Raw genomic sequence first — 15,542 nt, 5'->3', positions numbered from 1 at the left:
GGAGATATACCATGATCGCCATTCTTAGTAGACTGGTGATTGTAGTGTAGTTTTATGGTACGCAGAGGACGCTATTACCAAGCCTCTAGAAACCTTTTGTTACACTGACAATCCTACTTAATGAATGCACAAAGTGTGGATTATATAAGATTGTATGCAAGGAATCGAACTCGCTACCTACGGTCGCAAATCTCAGTTCTCTATCGCTAGGCTACCACAGATCATCATTATAACATTTATTGTCTTTAAATTAATATATGTACACGAAAGATATGTTTCGTCCAAGTGGACTAAGCTTATAGCAGTCTTCGATAGATTAAAATAATACTAGAATTGAAAATCGTTATTTTAAATGATATCTTGTATGATTATAATTTTTGATTGTTACATTTAATATCAGTTAATCTGTGTAAATTGTTAATGTCTCATAAATTAATATTAAGCGACTGCAGTTCATCAAATTCGGGTTCATTAAAATATAAATTTGAACGGAGGAAGATTGGTTAAACTTTATATATTTTTAAACAAATTGATGCAGTGAGCATTAAAGTCTTAAAATATTACGTTACATAAAAGATTAACAGAATCCGTTATAAAACCAAACAACTGCATAATATACGTGATTTCTAATAATCGTATACCAAATCTAGATTCATACGTAAAAATCGGTTAAGCACCGGTGAAAACAAAGATTCTTTGAGCTTTAAAATAGAGTAGAATAGCGCCTTGTTAATATCGAGCGCGTTTCTATATTAAAACATAGTGGAACCGCCGACGGTTGGCTACGAGCCAGTTATTACATGGTTCTACCACAATGATTACTAACTTATGGATAACTTTTTTCATATTTTATTTTTCTCGGATTTCATGGATATATTTTCCTATAATGTAGTCAAATGAAATTATATTCATCATCTTCACCGTTTCAGCCGTAGGAATCAACTGCTGGAGCTAGGCCTTTCGAATAGACTTAAAATAAGACCGTGTGCCTGCATCCAGGGTCTTATTACGAACTGAAAAGTTCTATTTTTCTAATGGCTCCATTATTGGTACCCCTCGTTCCTCCATCTTATTTTTTGGACAAGGAAATATTTTATAAACGATTTCTTTTCACAAACAAAAAACTAATTTTAGCCTCTCTCTATCATCCTTCACAATTCCTCTCTTTCTTCCTTGTTTCATCCTTCATCTTTTCTATCATTATCACACCATTAATTTACTTTAGATTCACACATCGCGTCCAATCCCTCGCCCCAACTGAACAAGTTAATCTATCTACTTTGTGGGTGGACATCCAACACCACACCTTCCAGTCTCTGGTATCCATTCCAGAATCTTAAGGCCACTTAAAGCCCAGTTCAGAACTTAAAGGTTCCAGCAACCATTCACTCGGCGTGCTATGTGGCCTGCCACTGCCACTTCAACTTTAAACAAAATAGCTAATCCGTTGTAATAAAGTTAATTACAATTCTTTTTGAAGAATTTTGTTTTAAAATTCAGGACGACTTTTTAAATAAATTTTATTGGTTAATATTATCAGTAACTTTTAAAATAGCTTAAAACAAAATAAAAATTTACACGAATCAACGTAGTACGATAATTCGTATAAAAATTATTGCATCAAAATAAATTAATTAAGATTAAAAATTTGGAAGCATTTTTAAGACGGCGAATTTAATTTATGCTTAAGATTTTTTCATTCAATATTACTGGTACTATGACAACGACTTAAAGCATAAACGGGATCTGAAATACTTTCAAAGTTTTTTATAAAATTCGGATCAAATATATTCAGGAATAAACGTTATGTTATGTTTATCTGTAGTTTAAATTATTATATTGTTTCTTATTACCTTTGTGTAACTACTTATTGACTTAGGTAAATAAAATTAGTAAATAAAATATGAGATTTAGCAATATTTAAATAGGTTATCATAACGATTTCGTCTTTTTCTTTTTTTCACGATTTTTAATTTTTATTAATACCACTACAACTTTACATAAACAGTTACAATGTATTACATGTTTTAAAGTTCCTAATTCTTTTAGACTAATATTTTTGTAAGTTCACAGTTTTCGTTGGCACATCTCACTAGAGTGTAAGGAACTAGAGATCTGTATCGGCGCAGCGTCGTAATTTATTCTTTTAATTTTCATAAGTGTTGTGTAACAACTAATTTTTCATTAACATTTAAAAGAACAAGGAAATTTACGATGTGCTTTAACAATAAATAACATAAAAATGCATAAAAAATTTATTCATAAACAATTTTTTCCCTAACTTTTTCAAAAAGCAAAGTATATCACTTTTAAAGTCTCCGTGTGAAATATATATTATAGTTAAAGAAGACTGCTGAAATTCATTTATATAATTTAATATAGATTTCTTATTTTATATACTTTTTAATTATGTGTCTTTATTTATAATAACTATCAATTACTTATATATAGCTGTCCCCCGCCCGCTTTGAGAAATTAATGAAAGCTTTATGTCTCACATAGCTTGTACGTTCGTAAAATTTTTAGCTGGCCACTACACGGCGAAAGGAATATTTCCACCAACACTACAAGTATATAAGCCTTTCAGAAACATCGTGATGGGTAATATACATATGGAAATCTCTTATATACAAAGAAAGACATAGGTTGTTTTGTTTTTGTATCAAGTCAATTTTTAAACTTTATACAAGGGAACCTTTCCGAAGGATGTTTTATAACAAAGCTGAGACATACAGTTTTTAGGTACTTATATATATATAAAATGAATAAACATTATAAGATATCGTTAATTGCCCTCAGTGAATTGATTAACTTCATTCTAATTAAAAGATGCAAATATTCACCTCAACCGTGTCTAGTTTTTTGAATGTAAAACTAGAAAATGGGTTGTCAGATATATTTTATTGTTTGCCCGTTAACTTTAATAATTTGCAAATAACATATATCTGGATTTATGAAACGTACATAAATCCAGATATATGTTATACAGACTTATCATTGAAATACATTCATCAAAAGAAAACAATATCATTATGTACAACTATGTCCACTATATTTTTTATACTTCAATTTGTATTTTTTGTATATTAATACTATTGTGAAATAATATCAGTCTATTTTACGTTGAAGTTTTAAGGCCTCATTTCCAAAATGTGTAAATTTTACATCGATTGTCTATAAACCGTAATATTCATTTAATAAACAATAGTTTAGATGTCGCTAGCGATTACGATTTTCTGAATGAATCGACTCATGGGAATAGTTAATGTAATTAATTTCATGAATGATTATCCTCAAGGCAACTTATAAATATGACGTCATTTGGTAGAATTTATTCTACGTTTTGGCTGTTTTCCAATTTGGCACACGCTAGCGATCGAAGACTGCTGACTCGATTTACTTAAGAAGAAAGATATTTCGCTTATTATATAGATCTAATATTAACATCCTATATGATACATTGACTTTACTACGACTGAACAGAAGAATTTTAGACAACATTATAAATATAAACTCAAGTATTTTAAAGCGGATGCGGATATATAAAAACACTTAATATTATTAAAACGCAAAATAAATAAGATGTTCTAATGATTTATTATTAGTACAACTTTGTTTTTTTGATTAACTACTAAATTTTACTGTATAGATAAATAGATTATAACAGACGTGACGATTAACCTCTTAAAAATTTGTTATTTATTTATTTATAATTAACTCTAAAACTACGCGGAGAAATTGCAAATTTAATAAACAATGAAGTAGCTTTGAGGTGAACACGTCGTTTTCAAGGTACCATTATCTATGAAGTCATTTACTCTTGTAGTAACCCTGCTAGGGGTACAAACGATCTATGATTTTTTTTTAAATCTTAGAACGGAAGCATTTTGAACATTATCTGATGTCCTTTTAATTAATTTAATTCTAATAAAATTCACACTAACAAAGTTATTTCCCCCTAATCCATAGATACAATCAGCAAATTACTGCCGCGGCGTTAATTCAAAGTAATTAATTGTAGCGTAGGTAGGTGTTAAAACGGACATTTACATAAGTCACGAATACGTTCAAACGATGGGTAGAGTCCGATTCTCACCGAAATTAGAGAAAACGTGCGTTCACATAGAGCTGTGACAGGATTTTTAATCCATTGCAAGGCCACTAGCATTAGCCTGCATAAACGTTCATTATATGTCGGATATTCATTTGAAGTTTCAAGATATAACGAATGATTTCATTTCATCATTTATTTCTTAATATTAATAAATTATCAAAAACCAGTCACAAGTAAATGATGAGATAATTATAATGTATGTAACATTCTCAACTTTTCACTGATCGCTGCTTTTTTAACATTTAAATGTGCGATACACATAATTTTATTTTACTTTAAGTTAAAAGTTAAGTAAAACCTTTGGCCACCGAAATTTAATTCGAGATTTAGAAAAACGACGACGATGGTACTGTTCTGTATTTTCCATATTAAATGATAATTTATGTAATTTTATTCATTAAAATAATATCAATTTACAATTCTAAATAAGATGAAGAAATTCGTAACTAACTATTGTCAGTTTTATGAAGTTGTAGATTATACTTAGAAAATACATAATGTTACAAAGATGTTGAATAAAAAATTCAAATAATTATTGAGTAATTTTATAAAACTAAATCGTCCGAAAGAAATCATAAATTAGGTTGAACTTTGTCATGAAAACTTTCTAAGTGTTTTTTTTTTAAATCCTTGAGCTTTGATTGTGTAACTTTTATATTATGAAAGCAAATCCAATTATGGTTGTTATGTAGTGAACGGGGGTGTACAATGTTAATCAATCTGCTATTACTATCCCAACAAGGATTCGTTAGGAGTTTAATTAAAGAACAACGCGATGTTCTCTCCCTTCTTTGAACAATTACCTGAATTTTGTTTACCTAATTATTCTTTGAATTTCTGTAATTTAAAACATAAATTAAACATTAATAATGAAAAAATATTCATTGCAAAATTTTTTTAAGGTAAAAGCGAAGATTTTTGATTTGATGATAAAGTAATTGTTTTAAAAAAGTTAGCAGTAGTACAATTAAAGAAATTAAATATAGGACCAATAAACTAATGTATATCTAAATATTTTGTATTTACGAAAATACGCAGTACGAATATATAATTTTGAGATAAATTAAGCAATTTTTGCGGCGTCCTTTAAAAGGATTTGTAAATCTTAGCTTTCGTCTCCAGAACGCTTATAAGAACAAAACGCATCACTAGTAAATTGTAATTCAGTTAATGTATAATTTAAGGACATTATTATTATTTGTCAAGTCCTAACATATACCAATATTAGCATTAATAATAGACACGGATTACGAAAATTAATAAATATTAAATATTAGTGGCCTGTAACTAATTTTATAATAGAAATAAAGTTAATTTGAAAATAAAAAAAAACTTACCGATGGTTGCGTTACAGTAGTGCTCTTACCAACGACTGATGTAACGCGATATGCAATAGAGGAATAATATAAAAAAGTCCAAGTTTTTGCCACGCACGCTCGTTCCGGGAACAACTAGTACAAATGTCTATCACATGCAATGACATTGGAGCAATAAAAAGTAGTGCATTCATAACAACAAAAGTCTCAACAGAGCGTCTTTGTTTAACGCTGTATATCAAAAAACACCTCTCCCTGAGCGACACGCCATTGTTGTATTTTTATAAAGAAATTGAGAGTTTATTGTTCAATCGAAGGGTTTGACTTTTTGTTTATATTTTAGTGGCGTCGTAAAGAAATAGAGCACAAACAAAAAAAAGTTTTTAAAAAACCCCTTCCGCATTGCTGCGATGAGGTGAGATCAGTACTGAGTTACAGGTGTCATAGTGAAGGTGGTCACTTTCCATTGTAATAATGTGCTCTCTTTGTCTATTGCGTGATGTTAATTGCTTTCTTTTATACGTGATCATTGATTTATTGCGGTCGACGGAGTGCTCTTGCCGAGGTTTGTGGCTTGAAAATGTGAGTAATCATATTACGTACTCGTACTTTACTCGATGTAAAGTGTAAACTTTACATTACGAATTAGTTAAAATCCCGTGTTCATCAAACATAGCTGCTCTAAAATAGTCAGTACCCAAAACTTCAAATTCCATTACCAAATACTTTAATTATCGTAATAAGGTTCGGTTCTGCGTTATTCTAAATTTTTGAAAAATTGCGAAATGATGATAGTCACAGTGAATAAATCAATATATCTAAATCGTTTATAAATCTGTATTTAAATTGCATCTTTATAAAGAAACTTTAAGTGCCGTGAATAAACGCCAGAAGATAATTAATTTAACTGTGTAAAATTCCATTACTTTAGCTATTTATCAACCATTTTATAATTTTGACTGAATTAGTTATTTTGCTTCCTTTTGTGCTCTTCTTAATAATTTCTCATGAAGGGATAAACACGGGGAAGGGATTACAAAGTAGAAATATGGCGTTGGACATATACAAAGATTTCATTATCTACTATTTTACTCGTATAACACACATAATCAAAGACGCGCCGGCAGTGACACGTCGTCGCCCCATAGACAAATAAGGCAAACAATATCCACAATGTGGCAGAACTGTGCTGAAATAAGAAACGTACGTGACGTAGTGGCAGAAACACGGACGATTGCTGAAAACAACAACTTATTGCATATTGACGCTGGCAACACGCATCACGCCCCGACGTTTGTTCTTAGCCGTACAGCGCCGCGTATTTGACGAATCGTAACAATATTTGTGGAACGTGACACCCGGCGCGACAAATGGCACATATCTAAGCGTTACACGTTGCCAAACTACAATTTCTTTTAATGCTCATGTTATTCTCTTATTATTCTTTCATTCTGTTGTAATGAAAGCGTTGATTATATCTTAGAATGAGGAAATTGTACAGAGCTAGTTGAGTAGACAAGACGTTTCATTGTAATGAAAATTGTGATCCAGTATCTAAACATAAAAAAATTTGCAGTTGATCCCCGAAAGAAAAAGCTACGTCTTACCATAACTATTTTAAGGAGCAAAGTTCGAATGAAAAAAAGTTTCCTTACCGAACTTAAGTTATTTAATGCGAGGAAATATGTAAATGTGCTCTTCGAAAATTGGACAAGATTACAAAATTTACCTACCGATATAGAACAGTAGTTCGTGGAATCGTAAATGCTTAACCGCTCAATGAAATGCCGTTGGAATTCGACTGTTGTTCCTCAGTAAATGAGCTTCATTTTACGATGAAATTTAAAGTTGCGGTGGGTTGTTTCGTTTTTGGGAGTGAGATTAAAATATGACGGTATTTGCCTGTTTCGCATACAACGGGCCGTGAGCTGCTCGCAAAGATTCTCCATCCAATCTTGTCTCGGATTTCTGATAATATGCATATTAGATATCAAAACGAGATAATGAACTTGGTTTAAGTGGATTCCCATCACCTAAAGTACGAAAACGGGTACTTTTATGTGAAGCTTAAAAAGAAATGAGACGATGTTATAATTTTTATACTTAATGGGCTCGTTTATTTAAGGAATAGTTTCTCGTTGTTACTTTTATTAATTGAAAAGGTTTTAGTGTTAATTAACAAGAGGCTGGGCAATAATTACGTCCCAAAGCGACGACGGTTTTGATGCATTTTGTATTTCGGATCCTTATTATTAATTAACTTTATTTATTAATTTGTTTTTTCATTAGTTTAATGTATTATTCATCTTTTTACTTTCACATGAACTCATTAAAGTAAAGTGATTATACTTTCTTTTAGGTATAGAAAATGGTCAGTAATATGAAACCGCGGGGTTAGGTTAGGGGGCACTATAATTGCCAAATTTCAACATTTTTATCTAAAATTGTACCATTTCAAAATATCAAATTTTATATTTGATTTTTGATATGACAAAAGATCGATCCTAAAATTATTAATGCAATGAACAACTTTTTAACGTTTTTATAATTTACGACAAAAAGAGTTAATAATAATAAACATAAACAAACAGAGTTAGTTTCTACACCATAAACATTACAGCTTCAACACCTATAAAGCAATTAATAACAGACAGACAAATTTAATAAATGAATGTATCTTATTGCGTCGGTGATAATATTTATGAAAGAAGAATTACATTTAAAAGTTTTTTTTTTATTACAGAGAATAAAGAAAAATACTGTTAATTGACCGCAAGAAGGATTTAAACGTTGTGATATGTATTTACATAATAATTTGATAATTAATAATGGCTTTTTGATAATTAATAATGTTAACGTCATTAATTATTTATTGTTAGCTTACTTAAGAAATCTTTCTATAACAGCATTTTTTTTGCAAAACAATTTATTTATTTCCTAATTAGTTGTAATGCTTAAATATTCATGATTTTGGGTGTGCATCACGTCAAAAATTTCAATTTAACTAAAATACTTTACATTTGTAGAGTCTTATGTATATAGTTGATAAAGCTAAAAGGCGACAGGTACGTATCTCTTACTGGATAAGCCTTGCATGTAAGCGGTTTGCTTTCAAGCCTCTCCGCCATAAAATGCATGATGAATGACGACAAGCCCTCGCGTGTGTTCGGTACCGTTGCGTCCCCACTCCGAAGGGCAGGGCTCTTCGTGACCAAGATATTATGATCCGCCCCACGTCCCGCATATTCACGAATATAGACCACAGAAAAGCAGCGCCTGGTACTCTGACGGGCCACAATAATCTGAACGGCATTGAACAAATATCGGAATAGGGTTCGCTGCACTCGGCACTATGTTTAAAATTCGAACACTAATGGAATACAACTTGAAAATGGCCGATCGTGTTTGGTTAGACTTCAACCTCGGACGTCAACAACCGGTACAGTACATATCTTCGCTTACATTAGTTCGTACACGAGTGATAAGCGCAACAATAAAAAAAAACTTCACATAGATATCACGTTGCAAGTAACATAGACCAGTCGTTACCGCCGTAATCAGAGTACAGATAAAGCTACATAAATTGTACGTATATGAATACAGATTATCGGATGTTTATTTAGAATCTTTCAACGTAGCTCGAGCACTGACGCGGTCGCATCTACTCCGATAATTAAAGAATAAAATATCAATTTGCGTAGATAATTGAATTATACGTTTTAATTTAAAACGGGCGACTTTAATTAAATAAGATAAATACTTTCTGATAATTTAAAAATATAATCGCATTCTTATAATGCCTTATAATAATTTTATTCTGTGTATATTTGATGATGGGAGTCCATAATGCAGAGTTCAATGGGGTCCATCAGATTACCTTGCATTAAAATGCACTGCAAAATAAAATTCCGCTAAGAGGTTCCCAGCGTGAAACAAAAATGATTGGACGCTAATCTTCGAAGCACGTTCGGGGACCACCGCTTTGACACATGGATATATGAAACGCCATTTTATGCAGGGACAAGAATTCTCGGTGTAAATAAATTTACGTTGTTTATAATACGTATCAAATTAACTAAGCATTTGTGGTCACGATATAATGCGAACCGAGACATTTTATTTCGTTAATTTTTATTGCAACAAGTTATTGTATTATTTGTCACTGTATATACCTAAACAATTTATCTTTAATATTTAAAGTATATTGTAAAAATGGAATCTGTGTGAAAGCTGATGTAATTTCTTTTTTATTTAATTGTTATTAAATATTTGTAGGAACAAATACACTTAATATATTTTTCGGTATTTTTCAACAGTAAAAAATAAATATTTTGTATATCTATTTCTCGACTTTCCAAGTTAACAAATATTGAATATGTCAGTTTTCTCTTGGTTATTACATAAAAGAAATAAAATCAAGAAAACTGACTTAAAATAAAGAAAACTGTCTATCATAGAATTTATCTCAGACTTGTTAGCGACTTATGTTAATTTTTTCGAGATACTGAACGCTGCCTTTGTTCTCGTCTCGTTTTGCTACTGATTTCATTAACTCGGAACTGGAGATAGACTTAATCACGGTCGACAGAAGGAGTTGCGAGAGGCCTAAATTAATTTAAAGAACAGAACAACAATCAAGTAACAGAAACAATGTTGCATTAAGTGAAATAATTTAGATGCTAAAATATATCTTATTGAAGTACTGTAGAGTTGAACAAATTTCCCTTGAAAAGCAAAATTGAAGTTGTTCGAAGTGCAAAGATATTATGTGCAATTGTATTTGTAGACCAGATGCCCCCAACGATTTGTCGGGTCGTTGTAATTCGGATGTTAAATTGAAATTACCAACAATAAGGTAATTGTTTCATAAATAAGCTCCGAAAATAGTCCGTTGCTATAACGGAAATTAATGCTGGAATGCAATAGGCAGAGAATGATTCTCTTTGTTAATTTTGTGTGTATTTTGTTAATTAACTTATTAATTGTACCAACATTTAGTTACTTTTGTTTGGACTTGTATGTATAAAATTTTATAATTTTTAAATTATTTAACGTTTAAAAGCATTTAAACAACTTTTTTTCAATACTTTTGAAACATTTAAACAGTATTTATTAATTGTAATAGAATGTATTCTAAAATTGAAACACAGAAACACTTTTCTGTCTGGTCGGATGCGTCTCTGAGGTCTGATGAGTCTTTAGTAGTTTTCGAAAACTTTAATTTTTTTTAATATGTGTTCTGTTTAAAGCAATCAATACATTCGTGTTAAGAAACAGTTTGCAGATAAGTCGTCTTAATGGTTTTACTCGAAACCGCGACTGCCCGCGAAACGGTAGTTAAAGTAAATTACCCAAACTAAAGAGAAAACTACACCATGTTTAAGTGAAGAGAGACTAAGATAATAATAGATTAAAAGTTATTGACATTATAAAATCTGTTTGTTATGTAATATAACTACAGAGATTTTAATGCAATTACTAAATAAATAACCACTGTCAGGAGTTTTTTAGTATTTGTAAATTATTATTGCAAATGAACGATAGAAAAATATAATACTTTAAGCTGTCCATGCATTTGAATGTATCTTTACTAAACAATCATCGCTAAGACACAAAATTAAATAAAAAGTTTGTAGTATGCAAAACATACATTATCAACATACGTGAAGATAATGCAAATGCAGACAGCGTCTATGAAGCGACATTTGCCGTTGCATAATGTTGTAGATATTAACACAAAATTAAGTTATGTTATAATAATATGAGTTATATTAGAGACACAAGAGACCAGGGGAACTATAGACCAAAAACCGTGGCCATACAACACAAATCAGAATGCAGAATGTTGATTGAGTGACATCGCAAACTGAGGTTCCCTCTTGAAGTCTCTTGCGATCCGTCATTCCCTCGTTTCAGCCCATCGATCCACGACAAGGCATATGCCTACCCCAGAGATATTTCTGAGGAGCATAATCAACAAGCTTAGCAGGCAGATTGGCAATCGCAGTGTGGTATCATGGTATGCTGAAGACGTTGCTACCCATCCTTTGGAAACTTGCTTGTGAGCAGTGGTAATCCTGTATAATTAATGCGAAAATGTGATTTATATGACTATTCTGACAAACAAACCCGAGATCTACGGTCGAAAGTCTAAATCCTCTATCGCTAGGCTACCACTGCCCATATGTAGACGACATAGTTAAAGCGAATACACTCTCTAAAATATAATTTAAACAAATGGTATCAGTTGAAACTCAGCAGATTAAATAAAAACAATAACCGTGTGTGGTCGCGGTGTGAGAACGTAAGATCCATGACCGGTGTCAAATGATACGACCAAAGAGATACGGATTTGTTTCTATTGGCTACGAAATTTATTGTAAGTGAGCTTTGTACGTTTTAGAAATCAATGGAAAACATTTTGTACGTAAGTACAAAACTAATGCTATGATATAAAGTACTTTAATGCGTAATAGTAATTTTATATTAAGCTGCATTTAGATGATTTCGCCAAAGCTGAGGCTGGCTGAAGCTGGCTGGCCCTGAGTTGGAATCGAAAGGTTCTCGAGTGGCGACCAGGAGCTGATAGATGCGGAGCGGGTTCCCCCCCCCCCCAGGTGGACCGACAGCAGAGTTAAGATCATTGGAAGTCGTTGGATACGAGCAGCGCAAGGGCATCGTTACGATCTTTGGGAAAGTCTTATGCCTTACAGTGGGCATCTATAGGCATATTGACATAATGATGATGAAATAATTTCGCAGGAGCCGAAAACCTTGAATCATTCGGGCTACTTTAAAATATGGACTCTTTTACAGCACAGCATTTATACAATATATATTCCATCTTGTATCTGATGAAGCTGTAATTATCAACGGCTAAACGTCATTTGTCTATAAAATCAAAAATCAAATTCCGCTTTCACATATCACTTGGGACTTCGCAGATGCGCGAAAACCACTCAGACTAGTTTAGCGGTCTGAACTAGGGATAATGTTAATTCCTGGAAATGTTCCTTAGACTAACGCGACGTGCAGCATGTGTGCACCAAAACCCAATGCATTTACAAATTTAGAAACGACATGAATATATAACACAATTGAAAAGAAATAGCCGTAGAGGATGATAGGTTATGGCTTTAAAAACTTTAAATATATAGCCTATTTCTCATTAAAAAGATTTTACACTTATTTACAATCAATATGTATAAAATGATCGTTCTGAAATATGTAAAATTAATTTATTTGTTCTATGGACAGGAATGCGACAGGCCGATACCTTAGACCAGTACAAAAACATAATATCTTACTACATGATCATTACGTTATTTATTATTTCTGTAGCCATTGGTTTTTAAATAGGGTGTACCATACAGTAATTGACAACAAATCAGCAATATATTTTCCCCAATCACACTGTTTAAAAAAAATTAGTCTGCATAAATTTATGTTGTTTAATCAACGTAAGAAAATTTAAAACGTGATTAAAATATAATTTAAAAAATAACATTTTCAATACCAATATAATTATTCGCAAATATGAGCGAGATAAATATTGTAAATTATGTATATCACCCACATCCAACACAAACCCGCCTCCTGATAGAAAATTATTGGCGGCTAAAATATTTTTATGATAAGGCCAGTATGAAAAGGATGGTTGTGACCAAGACTGCAATATTATAAATTTTTAAAGATAAGATAAAACGCTTTTATCGCAACACTTATTAAAAAAAAGCTAATGAGATCTTTTTGTACTTTTTAGCGAATATAGTGCATTATTTTGTTATCTTTTTATTATATTCCTGCGTACCTTTTATAAGTAATGTAAAATAAAGTGTATTTTTTTACTAACTAAGTGCAATTGGCAGAGTATTTAACAATTGATTTATTAAAAACTATAAATTAAGATTTTATGTACATCTATATAAGTAAAAAAAAACTATTGTCAACGGTTGTCATCTTACCACTATCTGTTTTTATTATTTAACCAGGTTTAACAGTTCTTAAGGTTAAACGTAATTATCATTATTATTAAAATACCTCTTACACATAAATAACAAATATTTAAAATAATTAATGGTAATATTTTATTTGAGCAATGGTGGCCCAGCGGTACAGGACTGACTTGTGATCGTAGGTCTCGGATTCGTTTTCTTATATGATTCACACTTTGTGCATTAATTATATAGGATTGCCACTGTTCATAAACAACTTTCGATATGATGGGAGGCAGCTTATTGTACCATAATACCATACTGCGATCGCCAACCCAAGCGGGGTGATTATGGTATTTATACCACATAGCCCCACATAGATGTCTTTCGAGAAGTTGTATATCTTGTACTGAGTGTCTATGAGCTGAAACCACGACGACTATTTTATTTGGAATCTATCATTTATTAGATGAACATCAATGAAGTAAGCCTAAGTCACTTCTAAAAATGATTAAAACATATGTAATATACGAGTACAGGCCTTTCTAAAGCACGCAATACAGTGTAGAGAGAGACGTTATTAGTCATTTTCATTTAAAATTCTTTATTCTGAATGAAGTGCGTGCTGTTAGCCGTGCAAGGCTGTTATAGCCACATCGATTTCAGATCACCCGTATAAAGTGATTAGAAATACGAGTAGATGTTTTATAATTGGAAATAGGTGTTTTATAGCTTCTTGCTGACAAACTAGCTATACATTTTCACTTTTAGAGCGTTTACACCTATAATCCATTACCACTGCATATGGATACATAATTAACACATATTTGCAAATATTATATACTATGTGTAATACGCGAATGAAAGTTAATAAATGATACAAGATATTACGCCACAAATTGTAAAACCCTCGAGTGTCATATGGACTGATTCACTGCAAATCGAACTCCACCTTTCAAATACTGAAAACTTTTTAAGTCAAAGCACTTCTCGAAACTCGAAAGAAGACGTCTTGCAATTTTCGACTATCGAACCTAGCAAATTCGGTTATTCGCATGCAGAATTTAGCGTAGTGCAACGTGGTACATTTTAGTAATGGGGCACCCCTACACCCTAACTTTTGAAGTTGCCCCGCAGTAAACCCAGGGTTGTCGCAACGAGGTTTGTTTGTTTCGGTACAGGGCACTTCCACAACTTCCAACAAAGTTAATTTAGAAACAACATTCGTTTTGTTCCAGCGTTTTTGTTTTTTTTTCTCTTTATTTTTTCGGTAAAATGTTTTCTTTCAAATTAAATGTGATAAATGCAGACAAAAGCATCGGTGACTTAATATTTGATTTTAATATTTACATTCTGTACATTACAAACAAAAATGAAAAAAAATATTCATACAACTAAATTATATCTATATATTACATGTGTTATATAATCGTTTCTATAAATTTTGCATATATAAAAAAGAATAATTTTTTAAAGAGTTCCTTATTATATTACATTTTATTATTATATTATATATTAATCTACTTTGATTAGCAAAACTTAATAATGTACTGACATATTTCGATAAATAACAAATATATTTCTCCGATATACTAACTTAGTATTATGCCAGATAATGCTAGGACATCACTAATATGTTTTATTAGACAAGAAGTCTTTTACTTATCTAATTAAGTTAATCTACAAACGTTGCGGTCTTAGAAATAACAAATTAATTATCTCGACATTGCATATTATGCAGGTTATCGAGCAATGCGTATCTTAGCATACTTATCATTATGTGTTGATTAAAATTCACTTGAATTAACATTTAATTCTTAACTTACTTTAAATATCTATGTATGGTCCTCCCTTATGGAAAAAATTATACATTTGTTGCGATCATTTGTTCTTGTGATTAAAAGAGATGTTATTGGATAATTAAATAAATAACAAAATGTGAAATATATATGCAAATGTCCACAACCACCTTCAAAGGTGACCGTCGATAATTTTTGAAAGGTAAAATTATACTAAATATATGTAACTAAAATAACTAAACAAAACTCCTCGGTGAGATTAAGTCATTTTGTGTGGGCGAAGTTGTAACGTCGATGAGAACCTCGCCTTAAAAAATCCCTCAGTAATGCGTAACTAACTAGAAGTAAAATTATTTTCATTCTAAGGACTGTTAATAAA

At 31.4% G+C, this 15,542-nt stretch overlaps 1 protein-coding gene across 6 annotated transcripts in view; it reads right to left on the bottom strand.

Annotated features, from left to right (window-relative positions):
* Nucleotides 1-15,542, bottom strand: part of LOC137925467 (homeobox protein abdominal-A homolog) — a 190,065-nt gene that overhangs the window by 139,487 nt on the left and 35,036 nt on the right. For 2 of the 6 annotated variants that reach the window (XR_011107673.1, XR_011107670.1), the window contains exon 1: nucleotides 5,452-5,527. The exons of the other annotated variants lie outside the window; for them this stretch is intronic. The gene's annotated coding sequence lies outside the window, so the exon portion shown is untranslated. Of the gene's footprint in view, nucleotides 1-5,451; nucleotides 5,528-15,542 lie in introns of those variants that run through there. 6 annotated transcript variants of the gene reach the window in all.

This window comes from Battus philenor, unplaced genomic scaffold, assembly GCF_028537555.1.
Source record: "Battus philenor isolate CCGP_79_NKW_IND1 unplaced genomic scaffold, ilBatPhil1.0.hap1 SCAF_10, whole genome shotgun sequence".
Taxonomy (NCBI): Eukaryota; Metazoa; Arthropoda; class Insecta; order Lepidoptera; family Papilionidae; genus Battus; species Battus philenor.
The sequence above is the reverse complement of the archived record's forward strand: the minus strand, read 5'-3'. Positions and strand labels throughout refer to the sequence as shown.